We start from the raw sequence: 22,261 nt of genomic DNA, 5'->3' as shown, positions 1-22,261 counted from the left end.
GATATCTAGCTGAAATTATTGAAAGAAAATTTAAAAAATTAAAAAAAAAGTTTGTTAAGAAATTCATTATACACTTAAAACAAAGTGTTAAAAATATTTTTTTTTTTTTAAAAAAAGAAACTTTTTTTAACAAATCAATATTTGCTTGTACTATTATGCGTAAATAATTACAGAATTATTAAGTTCGATCGTAATGTTCAAATTCTTAATGAAGAAGTAAACACAAGTTTTGTTATATTTTCTAAAAATGATCGCGCAATTAACAAAAGATTTCTTAGTTTAAAAATAAAAAAATAAATAAAAGTGAAATTTATCAATATATTTACCTAACAGCATAGGAACAAAATTTAAAAAATAAGTTCGTTAAAAAATTATTTGTATGCTTAAAACAAAGAGCTAAATAAATTTTAGAAAAAAAATGCTTCTTAAACACTATTTTTATTATTATTTCATATAAATAATTAAATTAAATTAAATAATGACCGAATTATGAACGAAAAACAAAGTAAGGCAAAGTTTCTTAATTAAATTCTTAAAAATAAGAACAAAAGAATTGTGATATTCGGTAATATATTTAGCTCATTAACTAATAATATAAAACGAAAATTAAAAAAAAATAATGATTTTACTCTCTAATAAAATGAAGTAGTAATTGATAAAAATAAAAAAAGAAATGAATAAAATTCGCAAACTTTTCAAATTCTTTTGAACAAGTAAAGTTTATTGACTTATGTCCAAAAAATAAGTTTTGTTTTAACTTTATTTCTAAAAATAAAAACAACTCAAGATTTATAAATTTAAAATCAGTAATAGAAGCCCATTAAATTATTAGAAGTTTTATCCGAAAGATTTTTAATAAATTAAAAGAAAGTAAAAAAATAACCTAACAAATTTATTTACTTCGTAATTTAATTCCTTATGGGTGCCTTAAATTAGATTTCCGATAATTTTCACATTTAAAAATATAAAAAAAGTTTTGTCAGAAAATAAATAAAAAACTTACCTAATTAATGAAGAAACTTTTCTTTATAAATTCTTTTCAATAATAGATTGCGTTCAGAACAAGGTTACGACGGCGATCACGAAGTTAATCCCATTGAAAATTATCTACAAGAAACGATTTCAAATCGCGAAGGTGCGAAAACGAACATGTGATATAACGATATAAGGTCTCAAAAGTGATTCTGATTCTACCGCTCATCAGTCAAGGCCGTCTCAACATAACGAAACAATATCGTCTTCCACAGCGCGAGTTGGCATCGGAACGTAAGAGAAAGTCCTTGCGTGTATCGCTATATCGCTATATCGTTATATCGTCTTCTTCACTCGACGGCTTAAATCAGATTTCTGACGCATCGCTTGGAATGAAAGTTGCTGTATCGGTTTGCCGATATAGGCGTTAAATCGATATGTCGCGATATATCGATTTATATCCCAGTCCCACTTAAGATACATTACTTTCATAGACAGATATAACAAAACATATATGTAGTTAAAAACACTCTTTTTTGAGAGAAATTATTGGCGTCTTATCTAACCATACTAATGTTTATTTCAACTTTTTTTCTTAAGATGAAACATCGAAAACGTTTTCCTTAAATTTCCGTGAAATCACACTTTAAAGTTTAATTTCGAATTCATTCTCCAATTTGTGAAATTTAAATCAGCAGTAGAGGTTCAAAATTATATTATTTTCTTGGTATTGGACACAAGCAGTTAGTTTTTTTTAGTTTGAATAATATAAGATTGTAGCAACATAAACAAGCATCATTTAATTGAATCACTTTGTTTGCTAACCAACTACCGAAAAATTTGAATTATTCTCTTAAGGTATTTAAGTTTTAGAATATTAAACATTATTTTAAATATTAATACAAAAAACAATCATTAATGTCACATTCAAAAAAAATTTCTAGATTTTTTCAGCAAAAATTATCAGTTCGCACTGCAACAATTTTCTTTCAATTTAAATTCTTTATTTATAGTTAAAATATATGGCAAAAATAATTGTTATGGAAAATCCATTTAATTAACAGAAAAATTCAGGAGCGTATTTGAAAAAAAAACAACATATGTCTTAACCCTTGTCAAGTCCTGTCTATCAATATGAATTGTTTTAAATGTTTTAAATTTTAAAAACCTGTCGTGATGTCATAGTAGATAAGCGGAAAGATACCATGGCACTTTATTCACATATCTAGTCCTAATTTTTCATATAGTTTACTGTAGAAGTTTAAGTGTCTGATAGAGACTACATTCCATCTTTTCCACTCATTTTTTACAGAATAATCATAATATTTATGCAAAAGCTCTTTGAGGAATTAAATAGAGATTTACATGCACTTTTTTTAACTTGTATTGTGTCACTCAGATGGTACTCAAACTTAATTTCAAAATTAAAAATAATATGCCATTATTTTTATGCTGTTTTCTATATTTTAATTAAAGGAAAAAAACTGATAAAGACAAAAAAATAATCCTATTAAAAGTGAAAAAATCCCAGCTAAAATGAACTCTTTTTATTGATTCACAGATCTAAGCATTCAGTCGTAAAACCAGAAACGGAAAGTGTTATTTAAATAATTTGATTTTTCCAACAAACTCTTTTTTGCTCACTCTTGCTAAAATGAATTGGGCGAAGAACAGATGCTATGAGACCTTTTATTGTTTTTATTTTCATTTTTTTTTCTAAAAAAGACTTTTTTACGTATGTAAGTAGATTACATGCTTGAATTCATTTAAACACATTGAAAATCTGAAAAAGAAAATCGGTGGTTTCAATAACAACAATGAAAAAAAAAACTAGTGAAATAAAAGTAGTGTATATCTAAAGAATACTCTTTTGGATTGAATATGGATATTTATTCAAGCACGAAATGTGGACGGAATTAAAAGGAAAATATATTTTAACAAAAAGAAATTATATATTTAAAAGTAATTAAAATATTCTTTTGTATACAAAGTGTTCCATGAAGTCCACCCTTAATATTTATTTTTAAAACCCTTGAAAAAATAATGTAAGAAACCATAGACATCCGAAGTCTAAAATTAATATTTAAGTGAGGGAAAAAATGGTTCACAAATGTTACGAACCACTACTGAAGAAGGCATTTTATACTTCAAGAGTTCAGCCCCTTTTTGAAATTGTAGAGATGTTTTCCTGCTACGCACTATTTTCATATTCAATAACATGAAGAAACAGGTTTTTTGATGCAGGAATGCCTCTGAAAATGCCTTGAAAATGCTTTTAACAGAATTTTGTTTGATTGCTGTTTGATTGCACTTGTTTGAAACTTGTTTGATTGCTGAAGAAAACAGAATGGAGTTGAAAAGCTACCAAATTTCATCGGATAAATATTATCACTGATAATGCAATCAGACAACATCCTGCCTAAACCTTATACAGAGGTGAACAAAATCATAAAAACCTTTCTAAACTAATACATTTTGTTATATTTCTAAAACAAATTTTGAAAGATTGATTTATAACTTTAGTTGTACTTAGACTAGTAGTATTTAACTAAAATTTTTGCAATTATTGCACATAATAACTAAAGTAATTGCTACAAGTTACTAATTTACTGCTACATTGTTTAGCATCGGATTTTCAAAAACACTTCTTTCCGTTTACATTTCATTGTCGGTTTCTCAATAAGCTTTAAATTTCATTGGTGTGTATAAGTATTCGCATTATCGAAACACTTCAGTTATAAAATGATTCTTTTAGTATTTCTCGAGTAATATGAAAAAAAAATATTAGTATAGAAGTGTTTCCATTTTATTCATTTCCCCGTGTAAAAGCAATGCAAACATACATTAGAGAAATTAAAACATACCAATAACAAGCAACTGATGGTTGAAAATAAATTAATAATTAAAAACCATTAGCTGATAGTGAACCAATATCTATTGTTTATATTTTGCGAAATTGTAACTTCTTGTAAGATCTCCTAATTACCAAATCGGTTTGCACTGGATGACTCACATTTGAGTCCTCGTTTCTGAATAATTCACACTTGTTAGATATATGTGTAAATAGTCTTAATACATGTTATACTCTGTTACAAGTTCAGTAAAAAGCCATTATTCCTATGAAGAGAGCCTATTTGCATCTAAATGGATGCCAAGCTCAAAGCGCGAACGAATATCAACACGGCAAACTCTTGAAATGACGTAACATGGCCTTCTTTTTACTTATAAGAAATAGCACGAATAAAATTTCTGTCCGGCGAGTTTAACTTTTACAAGCTTTTGCATTGTTTTAAAAGCATAATTATATATATACATTGTTTAATAGCTAAATAAAATAAAACAATATGCAGTTTCGGATGATTTCTTAAATCCTAAACCGCAATAGTCTTTTCTTAAGTTGCAAAAGACTTTAGTAGAGCATCTAAACATAAAAAAGAATTATTTATATTTTTCATTTCAATTTTGTTCTATCGAAAGAAGAGTACTTAATTTTTTTATTGGATTCAACATTGGTGCATTTTTTGAAATAAATTATTGTTAAGGTAATAATTTTTTTTTTTTGAAATTTAAAGCAATGCATCTTTTTTTTAAATCAAAATGTTCTGAAAATGTATCTGAAATGATTTTTTTATCTTAAAATATTTTTCAGTTTCTCATATTTTCACATCGGTTCGATTTAAGTCTTTAATCCCCACAAATGTGAGTAAAAAACATTTAATCCTCTACGCATGAAGTTTCTTTTTGAAAACATAAACTCATATTTCCAAACAAAAAATTTAAGGCTATTATCCGTTTGTGGTGGATTCAGATTCCTTGTATTTGTTCACATTATTTTTTTAATTTCAGATTCCACTGATTTGTTTGCAAGGTTTATTTAATTTATTTTTAACATAGTTTTACGTATACATATTCCCGTAATTTTGAGGAAAATAACTCGTAACAATCATGAAATTTAATTGCATTGACAAATTGCATTGCCTGCACAAACAATATTTTTTTTTATATAAATCTATTAGAAATCACTTAGAAGTATTACAGATTACTCATGAGTTGCTACCAAATCACATGTAACCTGATCAACAAACAATTCTTGCTTGTTTCGTTACAGAAGAAATTACTGTAATACTTACAGCGCTATGGAAAACTTTTTCCCTCCTTCCTTTCAACTTTAGACCCACAGTGGACTAATTGTTAAAGCAAGGTTCTGAGTATTCACTAAAGTCGAGCATCGCTGGCTAAGGTCATAGTGCCGAGGGTGATCACTTTGATCATTCTGCGATGGAACAGAGGGTGTACGATATCGGTCATCGTTAAACTTTTCTACCGTAAAATGCTTGACTTCGCGCAGGTCGTCGGGTTACAGAAGCGGAACATTTTCAAGAATGTTTCCCAGACCGTCGCCAATAGCTAAATTACAACAACTATTCTTTCAACTTCAAATTTCGAAAAATGAAAAGATTTTCTGCAAGATTTTAAATTCTGCCTTTTTTGAGTGATATCACACGTCAAATACTTTGTATTGAGGATGTACAAGGTTTTAATCCCACCGTACACCTGATTGCATGGCTGTGCTGTCTTTCTCTGAATTGTGCTATATGTCCTTCTACTCGACAACGGCTTATAAGCCACATACATGTAATAGAGCACACCAGTCTTCATACGTATATCAATAAACAAAATAAATTTTCTTGGTATTATTCTGCATTTCGATTGAATGCTCTTAAGATGTACTAAGATTCTTTTAGTGGAGTTACAGGTGTTTTTCGTGTATATTTACTAAACGTTCCTTAGTGAATGTACTTAATGGTTATCGGAAAACATGCAAGAAAAGCATCTACAAAGCTTCCCACAGTCTCTTGGTATGGTTGGCAAGGAAGTTTAGGTGTTCTTAACGAAGTTCAATCCTATAATTCTACTTGGAAATTAACTATGTAAATTGCTAGAAAAACTAGTGGAATCCCAGTTTCATAGAAATTTTCGTGTAATACTACAGTTTCTTTTTCTTATGTTTGCGTGACCAACCATTTCAACGCAATCTCCATAATGTTCATACGATACTGTAAAAGGAATAACAGAAACTGCAGTAGATTAGAAATTTGATTTTTGATTAGAAATTGTTGCGATTTATTAGAAATTTTTAAAGTCTTTTTTTTTAAGAAATAGCCGATACTGAACTATTACGCTATTTGTCACGGAAGGTGCCAGAAGTGTAGCTTATTTAATCCTACCCCGTGGGCACCTGTGAATCTGATTCCCGGGACGAACAAAACTACCCACCTCACACTACTGCTCATAGGGGGAGCCACATCACACAACAGAGGATAAACAAAGAGATAGAGCGGGATCTGAACTCACGACCCCTTTGCTTTTGCAGTCCGGTAACCTGGCCCTTCGGCCTGTTCCGTTTATTTGGTAAGAATGGAGAAAAAAAAAAGAATGATTTGGCACGTTCACTAGCAGCTGGTAAGGAATTACAATTAACACTTTTATGTACTTTCAGGTTTATTTTTTAAATTTTTTTTGTTCCAAAATGTAACAATGGTTCCTTTAATTTCATATGATAAAATTCACTTTTGACTAAAACTAGCAATGGAACCGAGCACTTACATTTTAATTCAATGCTTAATAATTGAGATGCTACCATTACCGTTTTAAGTTATTTTTAACATTCTAATTTTGATAGCTTTGTATGATTTTACTCATTTCCATCATATAATAATTATTGAAAAATCATTATTTCAAGCGGTTATAAACGTCACTCTAATTAGACCGCTATTATGGGACATTATTAAGAAGCGCATTTAACATTTATTATCAGAGATGTATAATTTAAATTAAAACCTGAGTCACTGAAAAGATGCATTAAAATTTTCTTCGAATTATTAAAAAAAAATACATTTTCTGAAACGTATTTTATTTGAAACTACAAAAAAAAAGTTTTTCAAAAATAAAATGTAGTTAAGTCCATTTGAGCGGTCATATTGCTTCAGTATTCTCCGAAATATATCAATCGCAGTTTTCAATGATAAAAAAGAGATCATGCAAGTTCTAACTTTGATCTAAAATTCATGGGAAAAATTTTTCTTATCTGTTTTCGAGGTACGAAGAAAAAGATCGTTTATATTCCTTTCGACGTGCTGTAAGTTATAAGGATTATTGGAAATACTCCATAAGTTTTTTCTCCTCTGGGAACTTATTTGACCTTGTTATTTCTTTGAAGTCGAGTACATACATCGCTGCTTTCTTGTAAGTAACTGGCATTACTAAATCGAAAAGCATTCCCTCTATTCACAGAATATAAGCTTGGAATGTATTTTAATATAATTTTGAGAATATCATTTCAAAACTTCAGAAACTAAATTTTATAAAATATAAATAATTATTTTTAGTCGAACAAAGGAAGAGGTTTTCAATAAGATCCTAACGAACTAAAAAGGGATGCATCAAGTCAAATCATAATCTCGAAAAATGTTTGAAGTATTTATGCAAATTTTTTCTTTCTAATCGAATAAATTAAAATGTTTTCAAAAATATCCTAATGAAGAGCTAAGTAGAAACATAAAGCCAAGTCATGAATTCTGAAAAGTTTTAAAAAAAATTGATAAAATTCTTCTTTTTCTGATCGAAACGAAATTGGTTGTTAATAATATCATTATAAAGAATTTAGAGGAAACATAAGAAATCCAATTTTAATCACAGTTAAAAAAAAGTTTCTATATACTTTTTATTAAAATTCCAACAATATTGAGAGTAGAAACTCAAATCATATGAGTGTTTAGCCTATTCCAAAGTCTAATTTTTCATGTAATGTATTACAGAGCAGAACTGTTATTCTCAGTCTTTTTATATAGAGGTCCTGGTATAACAAAATTGGGCATTTCAAGAAACTTTTCCATTACCGGCTATAAGAAAATCACTGATCTACTAACCTTTCCAGGGAAATGTTCCCTAACAAAAAAGTTAGGTGATTTTGAGGGAGTTTTGACGTTGACTCACTCAGATGTAAAAAATACAACTGAAGAAGAAAATGAGGTTAAGATTTGCACAAAAAATAACTTCATTAATAAGCCTTAATTTCAACCTCATTTACACCTCATAAAATCATTCTCAAAAATACCTTAGCAATACTTTTTGTTGAGATTGAGTGAAATTAGTCACACCTACAATATACTTATTTACTTGAAGTATAGAAAAAAAATCGCCTTTTCACCTCAAAAATAACCACTCTACGCTGGTTGTTCTAAAGTGGATTTCCAACTATCTCAAGTGTGAATAAAATAACTTCATACACCTTGATTACACACCTTGAGAGATTGATCTTTCAATATTATTTCTGAAATCAACTTCAAATAAACCCTAAATCAACCGAACATCTCAAAACAACCACAAATAAACCTCAAAAACATCTTAAATTTGTGTAAGGATGTGCTCATATAGGGTATCATATTTATTACAAAATCAGTAATTGTGTATTTAACTACTCCCAAGCCATTATAAAATGAAATATTTGATAGCTTGTATCATCAGAACTGAATTTCTAATTTATTTTATGAATTAGCATTCTTATAGCTGAATGTCGTTGCTTTTTACAATTGCTTCGTTTTGAAATCACGCGATATTCCTTCAAGATTCTTTTTTAAGAAATGATTCTCGCACTAGTATATCTCACCAAAACAATTTGAGCCCCCATTCTTTTAATACAGTTTTTTTTCCGTTTCGCACAGTGTGATAGTACAGCAATTGAAAATCTCGCTTATCAAGCATGTTTCCTGGATTCGAATATGTGTAATGATGATGACTAATGACTCATTCACAACTGTTCTTTTTTATTTTAATTTATATTTCCTAATAAATTGGGATTATTTACATATAGCATTAGACGGTATTAATGCTTTTGATGAAGTTCGTATCTTCAAAGAAACTAAAATAGTGATTTCCACAACCTGTTCGGTTGGAGCATTTCACAGGAAATTGTTTCGTCTAACGTCAAACGTATATGAAACAAAACTATAAGACCACTGTGGTTTGTTTTTTTTTAAATCTAAGCTGTACAAATTTTCCAAAATCAAATTAAGCAAATGAAAATGAATGAGATATATTTGAACATGAATAATCCTTAGACGATATCACAATTTTCCATGTGCAATATCTGTTACAAAATTATAAGACCACCAGTTAAAATGAACTTTTTTTCAAAATTAAAAGGTTGTTGATCCACCTTTTGTCTGGGTACCTTCAAATACTTGAGTTTTTATCGAAACGCTTAAGTTTTTAAACTGAGTCTTAGGAATTTTGGATCATTCATTCATGATAGCTTCTTCCAGGTTGTATGCTGAAATATATTAGTGGTTATTTGCATTCACTTGTCTAGCCTAGTAACTTCCACGAGCTTTCTGTAGGATTAAAATCAGGCCTATGGTAGCTCAGATTAAGACATGGATTTTTTTTCTGAAACCAATTTTAGTTAACTGGGATGTATGGCATGGCAAATTGTCTTTCTGAAATTCACATTCTGATCCTCCTAGAAAGTAAGATGGGGTCCAAAAGGAAGTAGTAAAGTGGTTGTTGATAGTAACCAGATAGCCGCGATTGCTCAGGGGACGGAGCGTTCACCTTTCAATGAGGTTCGAATCCCTGCGAAGGCTGGTCGATACAAATTCCACATCCGGCACCGACCACAGTGCTGACGGGAAATATCTTCAGGGGTAAACGGATCATGGGGTAGTGTCCTCTTGCCATCAGACTAACCGTGGGAAGCTCCCTTGAGATCTTCCTCTCCATGTAACGCAAATGCGGGTTAGTTCCCTCAAAAAGTACTCCACGAAGGCAATTTTTCCCAATACTTGATCCAGGAGTTCCCACGTCTTCTGGATTGGGTTCAAAATTACAAGGCTGTGGAGTTGACATTAGTAGTCGTAAACCCAACATTGGGACGGCTGTTCAACAAAGGTTGTAAAAAATATTAAAAAAAATAGCAACTAGAGTCTATTTTTTCAGAAACTTGCCGCAAGATGCATTTGACATCATAACCAAAAGCTAACCAGATCATATACTGAGTCAATCAAAGAAATCCTGAAGTTCTGCTAGCAGATAATTCCCGTAGTAAATATTACCCGGGCCTCCCAGATTGCATTTCTTTTCATTGAGGAAAAAAAAAATTCCGCGCATCATCCCTGATCATGATCTCTTTCGCACACTTCAGCCTCTCTTCCTTATGATACTTTAACAGTCTTGGCTTTCTTTTTCGATGAACAGCTTCGAATTTGATGCCCAAGCGAGTTAGATTGTTGTATTGGAGATCGTTCTACTTGCTTGCTGAGATATTTTGTGAGTAGACAAGTTCTGTTTTGTTTCACTAGTTTTAAAATGTATCCATTTTCCTGAACTGATTACTTACGCTTCTTACCAGATCTTTTATAATTTACTTAAGAAACTCTTTTTGTTTAAACATTGTGCGCAGCATTTTTAAACGACTTATTAACTTATATATTTAACGTTCAGACTTTCCAGAGCCATTGAAGAATCAAATTTATCGAATCGAAGCATTGTAAATTATCTTATGAAAGCAAATTGAACTTAAATTTTCTCTTTATAATATTACTCTCTTTTTATAATATTATAGTTCAGTTTTTTTGTGATGTTAAGTTGCACATTACATATGATTTTCGAAGAAAAAATTAAAAAATAAAAATATTCGAAAGCTTAAGCAATTTTGAAAAAAAATAAAAAGATGGTCTTATACTTATGCAATAACATGTTTTTTATTTTTTTTTAAAAAAATCATTTACTGTGTGAACCTAACTAAATTTTTTTTAAAACTTACTTCTTTATTTCATAAAATATAACTTATTTCAATTGCTTCACTATTTTAAAATTATTGATTTTATGCAGTGTACCATGAAAGTGGGGGATATTTGGAGTGGTCTTATAATTCTGTAACACATTGTTGTCTACGTCGAATATCTGTAACTGCGTATTACATAGATATTCAGAGCATAAGTTATTCACTTATACTATATAATACTTAAATTTATACACCAAAGCAGGACTTTCTAAAAGCTTTTTAAATGTTTTCAAGAACTCAGCACCTAATCAGTATTGCTAAATGGTGTGTAGCATTAATAAATGAAATGAAAATACTGATTTTCTCAATCCGATGAAATATTTTTGGAGCATTTTCCAGGACATGTTTTCTTTACTCGAATTACATTTCTTGAAATTTACATATTCATTTTTTACAGTATAAGTGAATAAAAAATATAACGTAATTTTGAAAATCTCCAACAAAATAAACGGCAAAAATAATATTAAATTACTCTTTATTTTAACTGAAGTTTTAGCAATATTCTAAGCCACATCAAACCATCTGTGGCTAATACTTTGTATTTTGTATGAACAATATATGTTTCTAAATGCTTGTATTGTTTTGGTAAGAAGCAGAACATATTAAACTTTTACTTGAATATCATGTATTTTCAAGAGATATGATAAGATTTAATATTCTTGCATTTTAATAAAATTGCTTATGTTTCATGTTAATATAAAAATCAATGATTGCTGATAAGATAAATAAATTTTAAGTATAACTTTCTTTTGCAGCAATAAAACTAAGAGATCATAAGTTAAAAGGCAAATACCATGTTAGAGAAATCATCTTTCAATTTATTTCAGAAATGTCTAGACTTTTACATGTTTAGAATTTCATATTACTTTAGAAAATGACAAAGACTTTGAGAAATGCTCTTAAAACTTCTATCAAAAAGTAACTATTCTATTTTTTCTTGTTTTAAAATTTTGTAACGTAAATATATAAATAAATGATTTTTAAATGTATTACCTAAATTACATTTTGTTGATTTTTATTTTTCAAATATTTTCCTGTCCCAATATTACAAATATGTTCCTAATTTGTAGTATTGTGAATCTTTTTGTTCCAAATTAATCTTAACAATATAATTTTCAGTTTGATTTAATAAAATTGTTTAAATGCACACAATTAAAAAAAAAACTTACCAATTTTTGTGAATTAATTCCAACGTGGCCGAGATAGCGTGGTTGGTAGGGTGAGGGCCTATGTCCAAGAGGTAATGAGTTGGCCATCGGCCAGATGAATTCTCCCCTTGTAGTAAATGGTGACAGGTGCACGTTAAATCTGCCAGGTCACAAATTTCACCACGTTCCTTTGAAAATCAATACCTTTGAGGGTACTGAATTGGATATTAATCATTCTCCGGTTTAGGATCTGTGGATGAATTACGATCTGTGGATTAATGAATGGGTGTATGCATGGGACCACCCTATAAGCGGGTTGTGATGTATGTGGTGCTTAAGTAGTAATCTTGGTCATTAATGGCGTAACTGAAAAACGCGAAGCACAGCTTCTGCCTTAAAGTCACTTAGTTTCAAGGGTGGTCCCATGCATACATCCATCCCATTGACATCCCATTGACATTGACAAGTGGCATTAAAAGCAACAACACAAATGCCAACATTTTCACTTCATACACTAGATACATTTTCAGGTACAAAATTCTTCTTTATGCAATTCAGCAAACCACAATAAATATTTCGTCTTGAATAACAATATTTTCATAATAAATTACATAGTATTTGATATAGTGAGATATAATTGAGGAAAAGCATCAAAACCAATTTCATTACCTTCAGAAACTTCAAGATGGTTTTAATAATTGCCTTTTAATTACAGGCGGTGTTTAATGTTTCGGGTCCTTTCTTCCTCACTAGTGCTTCGTTTGATTTTGATTGATTTTTTTGTCTTTTTTGCAGTTCAGTATTTAGATATCAATTTGTGACCCTTTTATATTTGTTATTTTGTAGAAGATTTTAAAAAGATATATTAACGGTGGTCAATTTCTTGTGGTTAGCTAAAGTGGGCCTTTTAAGTTTTATATTTTAAAAATACAAGTACAAAAATAATTTACAAGTGTTCTGAAAAGTTCATCTATAAATAAAACATAGACAGATTCCCCTGTTAAAAAAGTGTTTTTGAGGTTGTTCTGAGGTTGATAAATGTAAAACATTACACCTTAGTTACAAAATAGGGTTATATTTCGCACCAAAACTAATCTCATCAATAAGCATTAATTTCAAACCTCAAAAGCAACCTCTCTCACCTGGTTGCTCTAAGGGAGCTTTCTACCAACCTCAAAACAACCTCAAGAGTGTGAATAAAACAACTTCATTGAGGTTGGCGTTTAAGGTTGACGTCGATTTTTTAGGGGAAAGAAGGAGGAATTATTTTTTAAGTTTTTTTTCAAGTTTTTTCAAATTAAACTTTATTTAACCTTAGCACCTCAAAACAACCCCAAATAAGCCTCAAAAACACCTTAAATTTTTGTAAAGATTAAAAGGTGTGCATTTGCTATGTAGACTAGATGATTTTGACAATTGTTAGAATATATACTAATTAGCAGGCAAAATATTATACAAAATGCAAAATAGTCATTTCAAGCTATTGTGTACATTTGTTTTGAGAACAATTAAAGAAATAACCCCTTTTTACTTTCGATGAAAAACATTTTGCATTATATGCTCTAGATTACGTTTCTAAATGTGTAAATTCAAAGAAATAAGTCAACTTATAACATAAATACTGCAAATTTTTCTTTTATATGGCGTTGAAAAAAAAAAGTTATTCTTTCCGATTTTGAAGTAGGCTATAACGTGTCTCAGAAGCGCTTTAAAGCTTGGAATCACGCCAAAATAAAATAAATAAAATGATAAAATTCTTACCTCGGGCTAAGGTAATTTATTCTGATAAATGCTTAGAAAATGACTTCTCTTCTGTATACAAAAGGGATTCAAAACACATAGCTTTGAAGTGAAATATACATTTTAGTCGTGATATCATGCCAGAAAATTTTATTTTTAAGTTTTTAATGAAGTACACACAAATAATTTTTCTTTTTTTTAAATTTTGTACATCTTTTTTTTAAACAATATGAAAACTCATTTGTTGTTTTTTTTAATTTATCTATAGTTGAAAGGAAACAAAAGGTCATTTTGCAGAATAAATATAAAACGTAATTATATATGAAAAATTGTTGGAGTTTTTTTTTCAGATTTTAGTTTATCAAAGAAGTAATAGATTAAATGTAGGAGAAAATTTTGAAAAAAGAAATTAATGGTGTAATTTTAGTTCCATGATAGATTTTTAATTAAAATACGGTACACCTTAGTTACAGCAACCTGATAAACAAATAACAATTCGAGGTTGGGGTTTTTTTTTTGTATTATTCTCAATCATGCTTTCCATTTACTGAGAAATCATTAAAATAACTCTGCAGATTTTTAAAAAAAATTTTATTTGAAAAAGTTTTATCCAGGAAGAAAAATTTCAAAAAATCATCTACTTAAGATTATATGGAAATTTTTATAATACAATTGTATTTACTGTGATATTTCCTGAAAGCAAAGAAGTTAATTTATGAATAAGATAATTTAACACCTTTTATTTTGTAACTGCAAAAAAGTATTCCTTAGATTTATAAGTTGAGCACTGAAATTACATTGATGAAAATTAAAAGCAATTGTTCATTAAATTGTTTTTAAATCAACTTCTTTTGAATAGATATTTCAATTTTTTGAAAATAAGCTCTTAATAAGAACTGCAAATTCCTGTAATTGAACTTCTTGATAGTTTCATTGGTTAAGATTAAATGCGAAAAGTATATTAATATTTAACATTGAGATAATTGTAGATTTTTTCAAGAACACGTTTAAAATGTAAAGAAAAACTAATTTTCAATGTAGAGAAGAGACCTATTTATTCTTTAAACTAAGTATGGCATCAACAGCTAAAGTATAAAATCGAAAAATTTTGTTTTAAAATGTTTAACCACTAAATATCGTAGTATATGTTGGCTGTATTCTTGATGAAACAAATGCTTTTAGGCTTCAATTGTATATTTATAAATCGAATTACTTATAAACTTATAATTTATCCTGATTATTTTAATTTGACTCTTAAGAGAGTAATAATGAGTTTCCACAAGACTGAAATCATATGTTAGGGGCAGCAGTGATTAATCATTTCATTCCTTACCGCAAAATGAATGGCTTTAAAAGTGCTTTTCATTTAACCTTTACTAATTACTACACTTAAGCTTTCCAAAATGAGATATTATAACACTTAATCCCACTGTGAAAATCTGGTATCCTATTGCGGCATTTTTAACTAGGAAGAACTGAAAAATTAATACTTCAGTTTAGTGTATTTTGATCAAAAATTTACCTTTAATTTTTTTTAATATGTTGGTGACTTAATATCTAGTCTTTATAAAATGCGAAAGAAAATTTACTCTATGTCAACACGATACTGATCTGCCTTTTGAAGCAAACTTCTTGCAATCAATGTAAGGCTGAGGAAGACATCATACCACGAGAGACATACTTTATCTCAAATCCTGTTTCAACTTCATAACTAATTTAAAATTTAAAGAATTGAAAAAGAGAGTACTGGCAAACCTAGACTAGGTCATGAATCTTCAATTGCTGAAAATAATTTACAAAACACCAAAATGCAAGCAAATTATTGGAAGAGAATTTCCCCAATGCGAAATTTAGCATTTTTTGCTCTATAATTTGTTTTCATTTTGATTGTTGGAATTTTTTTTTACAATGTTTGAAACTTTACCTTGCAGGGCTTACTTTAGGTGAAGTGGATTTGCGATGAAAAATTTCTCCAGTGATATAGCGTTCTCTTAAGGCTATACTACAGAAATTACAGAAATTATATATATATATATATATATATGATACAAAAATTATAAATACTTTTGTATTAATAAAACCATAATTGTCGTTTTCGTAAAATGTCTTTGGTAAGGAAAAGGTGTAGAAATTCTATTTTGGGACTTCAAGGCTGAAAACATACCATTGAATCATAATTAGATTTGTATTTCAAAGGAGAATTTATTTTTAGAATCTTGTTCCTCATTCACTTCCATATTATGAAGCATTAAATGATTTTCCATAATGCGTAGAGTTACAAGGTATGTACGACTGAAACCTGTTTACATCAAAATCTGTAAGTATTTAATGCGGGACCGATGGTTTTCGCATGTCGCTTGCTGAATAACATGTTCCAATAAACATCTGCCGGAACCTTACGGAGATTTGTCCAAACCCCCTCCCTTGTGGAGTGGGGATGTGAACTGTTATAACCACCAGCCTAACTTTAAATACACCTTTTTATAACATATTATGGCTTTTGACTGCATTATTAAAGTTGAATACAACAATAATGATAACAGGGATGTAGCCCTGTTATTATATATATATATATATATATATATATATAAAGGTTACTTCAGACTTAAATGGTTGTCATCACTCGCAATTAGGTAGAAAGCCAGGGCCTTATGAGTAGCTAGGTACCGTATTAAGAACCTATCTTTCAAATATGGAGAGAAAAATTCTCGGTCTCTGCTTTAATTGCTACGATCACTAAGCTTTTCTGTCAAACATATTCTGGAAAGTTTGAGCTTCAGCAATTCAACTCTTTCACCTGCCAGCGAATTATTCGAGTCAACGGTTTTTGAGATCTGGTCTGACTTTGTCAGACTTAGAAAAATTACAAACAGCAACTTCAATAAACCAAAATAATAATAATAATAATAATAATAATACTCGCAGTATAAGAAAAAAGGTATGCTTCTGAGGAATTGCCATTGCTCACAAGATTGGTGTTTCAGTTATAATTATCAGTCATGCAGTTTCATTTCAGACACAATTGGGAATGGGTCGTAGTTGATTGCCACTGGCACATTCGATTGGATTTCATATAAAGATACGGAAATAAAAATGCGTTTCTTGTGTTCATTAAACTCTTCTATTTTAAAAGTTATACACCAAAAGAGATTGAGGCTAAAATATTATATAATCCCTATGGGGCAGCTTCTTTTATGTTCGTAATTGTTTCCTATCAGGTAAATAAGTTTAAATGTGGACCTGCAACTAGAAATGATGAACATCTTTCGTGATTGCTACAGGAGCGATTTTCCGCTAAATGATATGTAAAATTCATTGCATCAAGCGAATCAAAGTGCACGAAACAGTTAAAACTACAAGGAAATCACACATTTCAGATATTTTAAGGACAATTTATATCGTGAGCCTTCGTTATTAGTGTGCCCTTCTCCTAAATGGACAACTCTCGTAAGCGGAATTTTTTTTGGTCCTGAGAGTCTCCGCGTAACTGTGATTTCACTGTATAGTGCATTAAGATTTGTACAAAAAGTGAAGCAAAGGGCGTGCCACGATTGCTGTTTATGGATAATTCACTGAAGTGTATACCAGTTTGTTTTTAATGGTGAAAATAACAGAATTTGCATTCAAATGATTATTCAGCACTATATTTAGCTGATTTTTTTTGTTTTCGAATTTAACGGCTCAGAGGTCAAATGAGAAGACCGTAACACAAATAGATGCTTATTTTATGAACCTATCGAAATCATACTTGTTACATACTTGTATCACGAGGGGGGATAGTGCCACGTTAAAAGGAAGTAGTAATTTTGAAGCGTAACTAAAATTATTCATTATTTCTATCGTTTTTAAAAATACTTATTGTATGACCTTTTTATACACTAAGAAATGCTTAGAAATTAGCTTTTTTGTTTTATGCTTAACTTTGTGAACTTAAAGAATTGCTTTGTCGTTCATACATTATAAAAATAAAATAATGAAAAAAACATGAATATTCTTTTTTATATGTAATTTTTAGTTTTTTTTACAGTAAAACCTGTACTTTGATTCTGATCACCAAAATCAATATTGTCAATTATCTATCAGATAAACATAAATTTATCTAAGTCTAATATTTATAAATGAAGCAAAATCAAGTTTATTATGAAATATATGGGGGATTATAGATTACATATCTTAACTATTTTCTCATCCTAATTATTATCTTAATTACATGTATTCACTTTAAAAAAAATTCTAAATGAACGCAATTAAAAAAATAATAATAGCTTAATTTATAATCTTATCTCAGTGAAGCATGCTTAATTTTAATGGGGTTCAATTTCTGCAACAATCTTTTCTAAAATTAAAGAATTGTCAATACTTGACATAAAAGAGCGAATGTTCCAGCCGGTGAAATGTAATTCAAAGGATTACGTCTTCTTCCTAATTTAATGACTGATTTTATTGTAAATCATGTACATTCCGCATTACTTTGCCCTAAGATTTCAAGATTAAAAAAATGAATAAGTTGAGAAAAAAATATAACAAATTATAATCAAAGGATTATAATGTATATTTTAATACGCTGGATAGTATCTAAAACAATGTTCAAAATAAAATGTAATCCGGTTGTGATAAGAATTATATTATGTAGAACTGAAATAATGACATTTTTTCTAATTATTGTTACATATATGACTAATTTTATGGTCTATAACATATTCATCGAGTTTCATTAATGGCAGTTTTTAAGAAAATTATAATTGATGTTGTACTGAAGTATTTAAGAAGGAAATTTATGGTTTTGCGAAAGTAACATCGTTAGTTAGCGTTCAACATGTTTTTCTTTTCGATTAATGCTGTAAATAGCATTTGTTGGGTTAAAGAAGTAGCAAACACTTTGTGTTGCATCTAGTTTGAAATATTATAATCTAACTTTTTGTGAGTTTTATCATGGTTTTAGTGGCCAGTAGCTTCTAATGCAAATGGTAATTAACACGAACGCAAAATTAACTCCATGCCATTTAAAACATTTGAGTTACAATATTAGGTTACATTATCCGTTCACGTGTAAATATAAGATGTGATAATATCAAATTTAATCATAATTTTTCTCTGAATCTTGTAAATTAATAATTATTTTTAACTAAAAGTTCTTACCCTTGTTTACTCCACTCACTAAGCGCAGTGATGGATTCTTATTCGTCATTGCTTTGTTCTTTTTTTCTTTTTAAAAGTCGACACGGTTAACAAATTAATTAATTGTTGTAATTTTATCTAAAAACATTTTGTTAGTAGGTTAATTATTACGAAGTTTAAGATTTTCTTAAATTTGTAAAATAATCAAAAGCAACTGAACTTGATAACAATTTTAGAATTCATATTGTGTTTTAAAGCGCAAATGAAATAGAAAACAGAAACAAATGCGCAAAAATTTTGCTCATTAATGATATAAAAGAATAATCTTACATTATAATATCAGTTCCAATTGTAAATGATATCCATTTCTCTGGAGGCTTTTATATTTTTTAAAAAGTTAGTTATAATTGTTAAGATTTATCTCTGACTATTTCTAATTTCTTGCTCTTACTGTTTTTTGTTTTTATTTTTTATTTTCCGCAAACTTAAGAGGAAGCATATTAAATAAATATCTCGAAAGTTACAAAGAACTTCTTCCACATCAATAGATAAAAAGTCATTATTGACTGAAAACAATCGAGAAAAATTCGTGAAAATGCATATAAAATTGCAATAACTTTCAATTCAATTAAAATTTCGGGAGGAAAAACACCCATGTTTAGTTCATGAATAAAAATGGCTTGGTATATACGTCAAATTTCAATACGTGAATGCATCTCCGCAAGTTGTAAAGCAACCCACGTAATAATTTTTTACTTAAAATTCAACAGTTATTTATTCATTATAGAATGCTATTATTTTATTTCATCATACTCCCTGTACATATTTCTATTCTCCATTCTGATTTCAAATTTCTAGATATTTTTAGTTTTTGATCAGCAAAAAAAAAAATTGACAACAAACCTAAATACCCAAAACGTCAGCGGCGTAGCTTACGATTTTCAATTACAAAGATGAAGGTAGGACTTAGAATTTTACCAATTATCAGAAGATAATAAGATTAGCCGCTTTTTCTTCGCTATTTAAGTCTTGCCTTCATTTATTTCAAATGTTTTTCAAGGAAGAGAAAAAATAATTTTACAATTTGATATACAATTAGTTATCGAATTCCACGAATGACGTAAGAGCGCAGTTAAGTTATGTTTTTACGTTCTCTTAGAAAAGATTTTTGTTATGCTCAATCTCTGATTTGTAAAAAAAGTAAATAAATAAATAAAATAAAAATGTGCGTAGGCATATATTTTTTTTAATTACTTTTGCAAAAGGCTATATATGTTTTTTTCACCCAAAGAATACAATTAGTCTTCTATCAATTTGTCTTTTGTTTGATTATGCCAATTTGCCTTGAAAGGTCAAAAAATTTAACATTCATACAAATTGCATATTATTAATATTAACATTCATGTAACTGAGTAATATATAACAGTATAGTACTATTTGTTGCATACAATGCGCAAACTCTTTGCGCAATCATAGCAATACAATGCGCAATCTCTTTTTTCTAGTCTAACATCTAGTCTAATAACATCTAATCTAATAATTTTTCAAGTCTATAATCATTTTTTTCACATAAAAGTGAGTACAATTGACCACAAATATGCTAATTAATAATTGTTGACGATGTTTGAATTTTATAAATTACACAAAAAAGTATACCTTCACTGAATAAACAGACGTTTTTCTTCAGTGGATTTAGGTGTTTAACTTTCATTATATGCAGAGGTGTAGTTGTATTCTTAAAATGAAGTTTCCGATATTCTTAAGAGAAAGAACGCTGTTGTGTCTCTTTTAGTTACTTCCAAACATCGTCTTCTAGATTTAATTAGCTAATTTAAATTTTAACCATTGATAAAGATTACCTCCCAGTACGTGAATATTCAATGATTGTATCACGAGTTGCGTCCTGAATTTTATTTTCCTCACTTTATAAAAGCGTCTCCAAACAAGTTTTAAAATAAATTCTAAAAGGTCCAATAAACATATCGAAAAAATTAAACCGTGAATAAGTTATTAATTATTGCACGTAAAAGAAAGCTATTTATAAGCGAAAAGAAAGAAATCTAAAGAAAGCCTACTGGCAATTTTTAAAGAAACTAAATCATAAAATCAGTTTCTTAGTGATATCTGAAAATTTATAATCAAAGATTACAGATAAAGGCCATTAACTTTCAAAGAGACTGAATAGTTTCGGTCTTATAAAAATATCAAGGAGAGACAATTTGACTAAAAGGCCAAATTAACTACATCAAAGGCAAAAATATTTAGAAAATTAAAATAAATAATCATTTTAATGCTATAAAGAGATTTACGTTCTTTACACTAACTATCATAAGTATTTGTTATTATAACAGAAATATGGTTATAAATTCTCTCAGAGTTAAATCTTATAAACAAGAGAGTTATGGAGGGTAAATAGGGTTATTTAATTTTTATCAAAATATTTGCTTTTGGTTACAACTTCATACCCTACATTTTTCCTTCCTTCCTTAATGACGTGATAGCCCAGTGTGAGCCTTAGCCTTCCTTAGAGTTCTATTCCAAGCTACTGCCCTATCATTTTTCTTGGCGTTAAATTCGGTTATTTTGAGGATGCTCAAGTTTTTAATCAAAGAGTCTACCTATCTGAATATTGAACATCTTTTTTTTTGGATGCCCGTTGGTGTGGCAAATTAGAAAATATTTTTTTTGATGCCGGCATCTCTCACTCCGAAAAAGTGACCATCCATTTCAATTTTTGGATAATGATAAAGTTTATTAAATACGAGTTTTTTTCGTTTTTGTGTAGTTTATTATTTGTTCATTTTCTTCAGATGTCATCAATGCGAATTGCACCGTTTCATGCATTTCCTGTCTAAAACTACTCTACATTTTTCTATCACTTTTAAATTCGAAAAACATGCATCGATATTTCTTCAGTTCATCATTATTACAAATTATTCATAAACATGTGATTTTCTGAAACACAGAAAGCTAAGTATTCCGTTCAGAAAATTTTTTGTGTGCCTTGTTTAAATTCAAAACCACTTGATACTTAATGTTTTCAAAAAAATCTTCAATTGGATCTAAAATTCAGTCAATTTCTCTTAGCCATAGAAAGTTAGTGTAAAGTACTTTTAAACTGTTACTACACAATTCCTTGATCATTATTTCATCATAATATACCAGAGAACTTTAATTACTCAGCCTTTTGATCTTGACTGCTTGAATGCAGAATTAAGAAATGGTAAACCAAATAACTTGGAAATTGATAAAGTCACGATACTGCAAAGGGAGCATCTTATGACAATAAAATAAAAAAGAAAAGTGAAAATATTTTCATGTACACTGTTAGAAATTTCTTGGAAAAAATGGTTAAATGACAATTTATTTAATTGTTATTTTATCATACTTAAACAAAAAGGTCAGCTATAAGTAAGACTGTATTCAAATTGTTAACTGT

This window comes from Parasteatoda tepidariorum, chromosome 6, assembly GCF_982258835.1.
Source record: "Parasteatoda tepidariorum strain Cologne lab strain chromosome 6, Ptep-v5.0, whole genome shotgun sequence".
NCBI lineage: Eukaryota > Metazoa > Arthropoda > Arachnida > Araneae > Theridiidae > Parasteatoda > Parasteatoda tepidariorum.
This window is presented reverse-complemented; position numbering follows the sequence as displayed.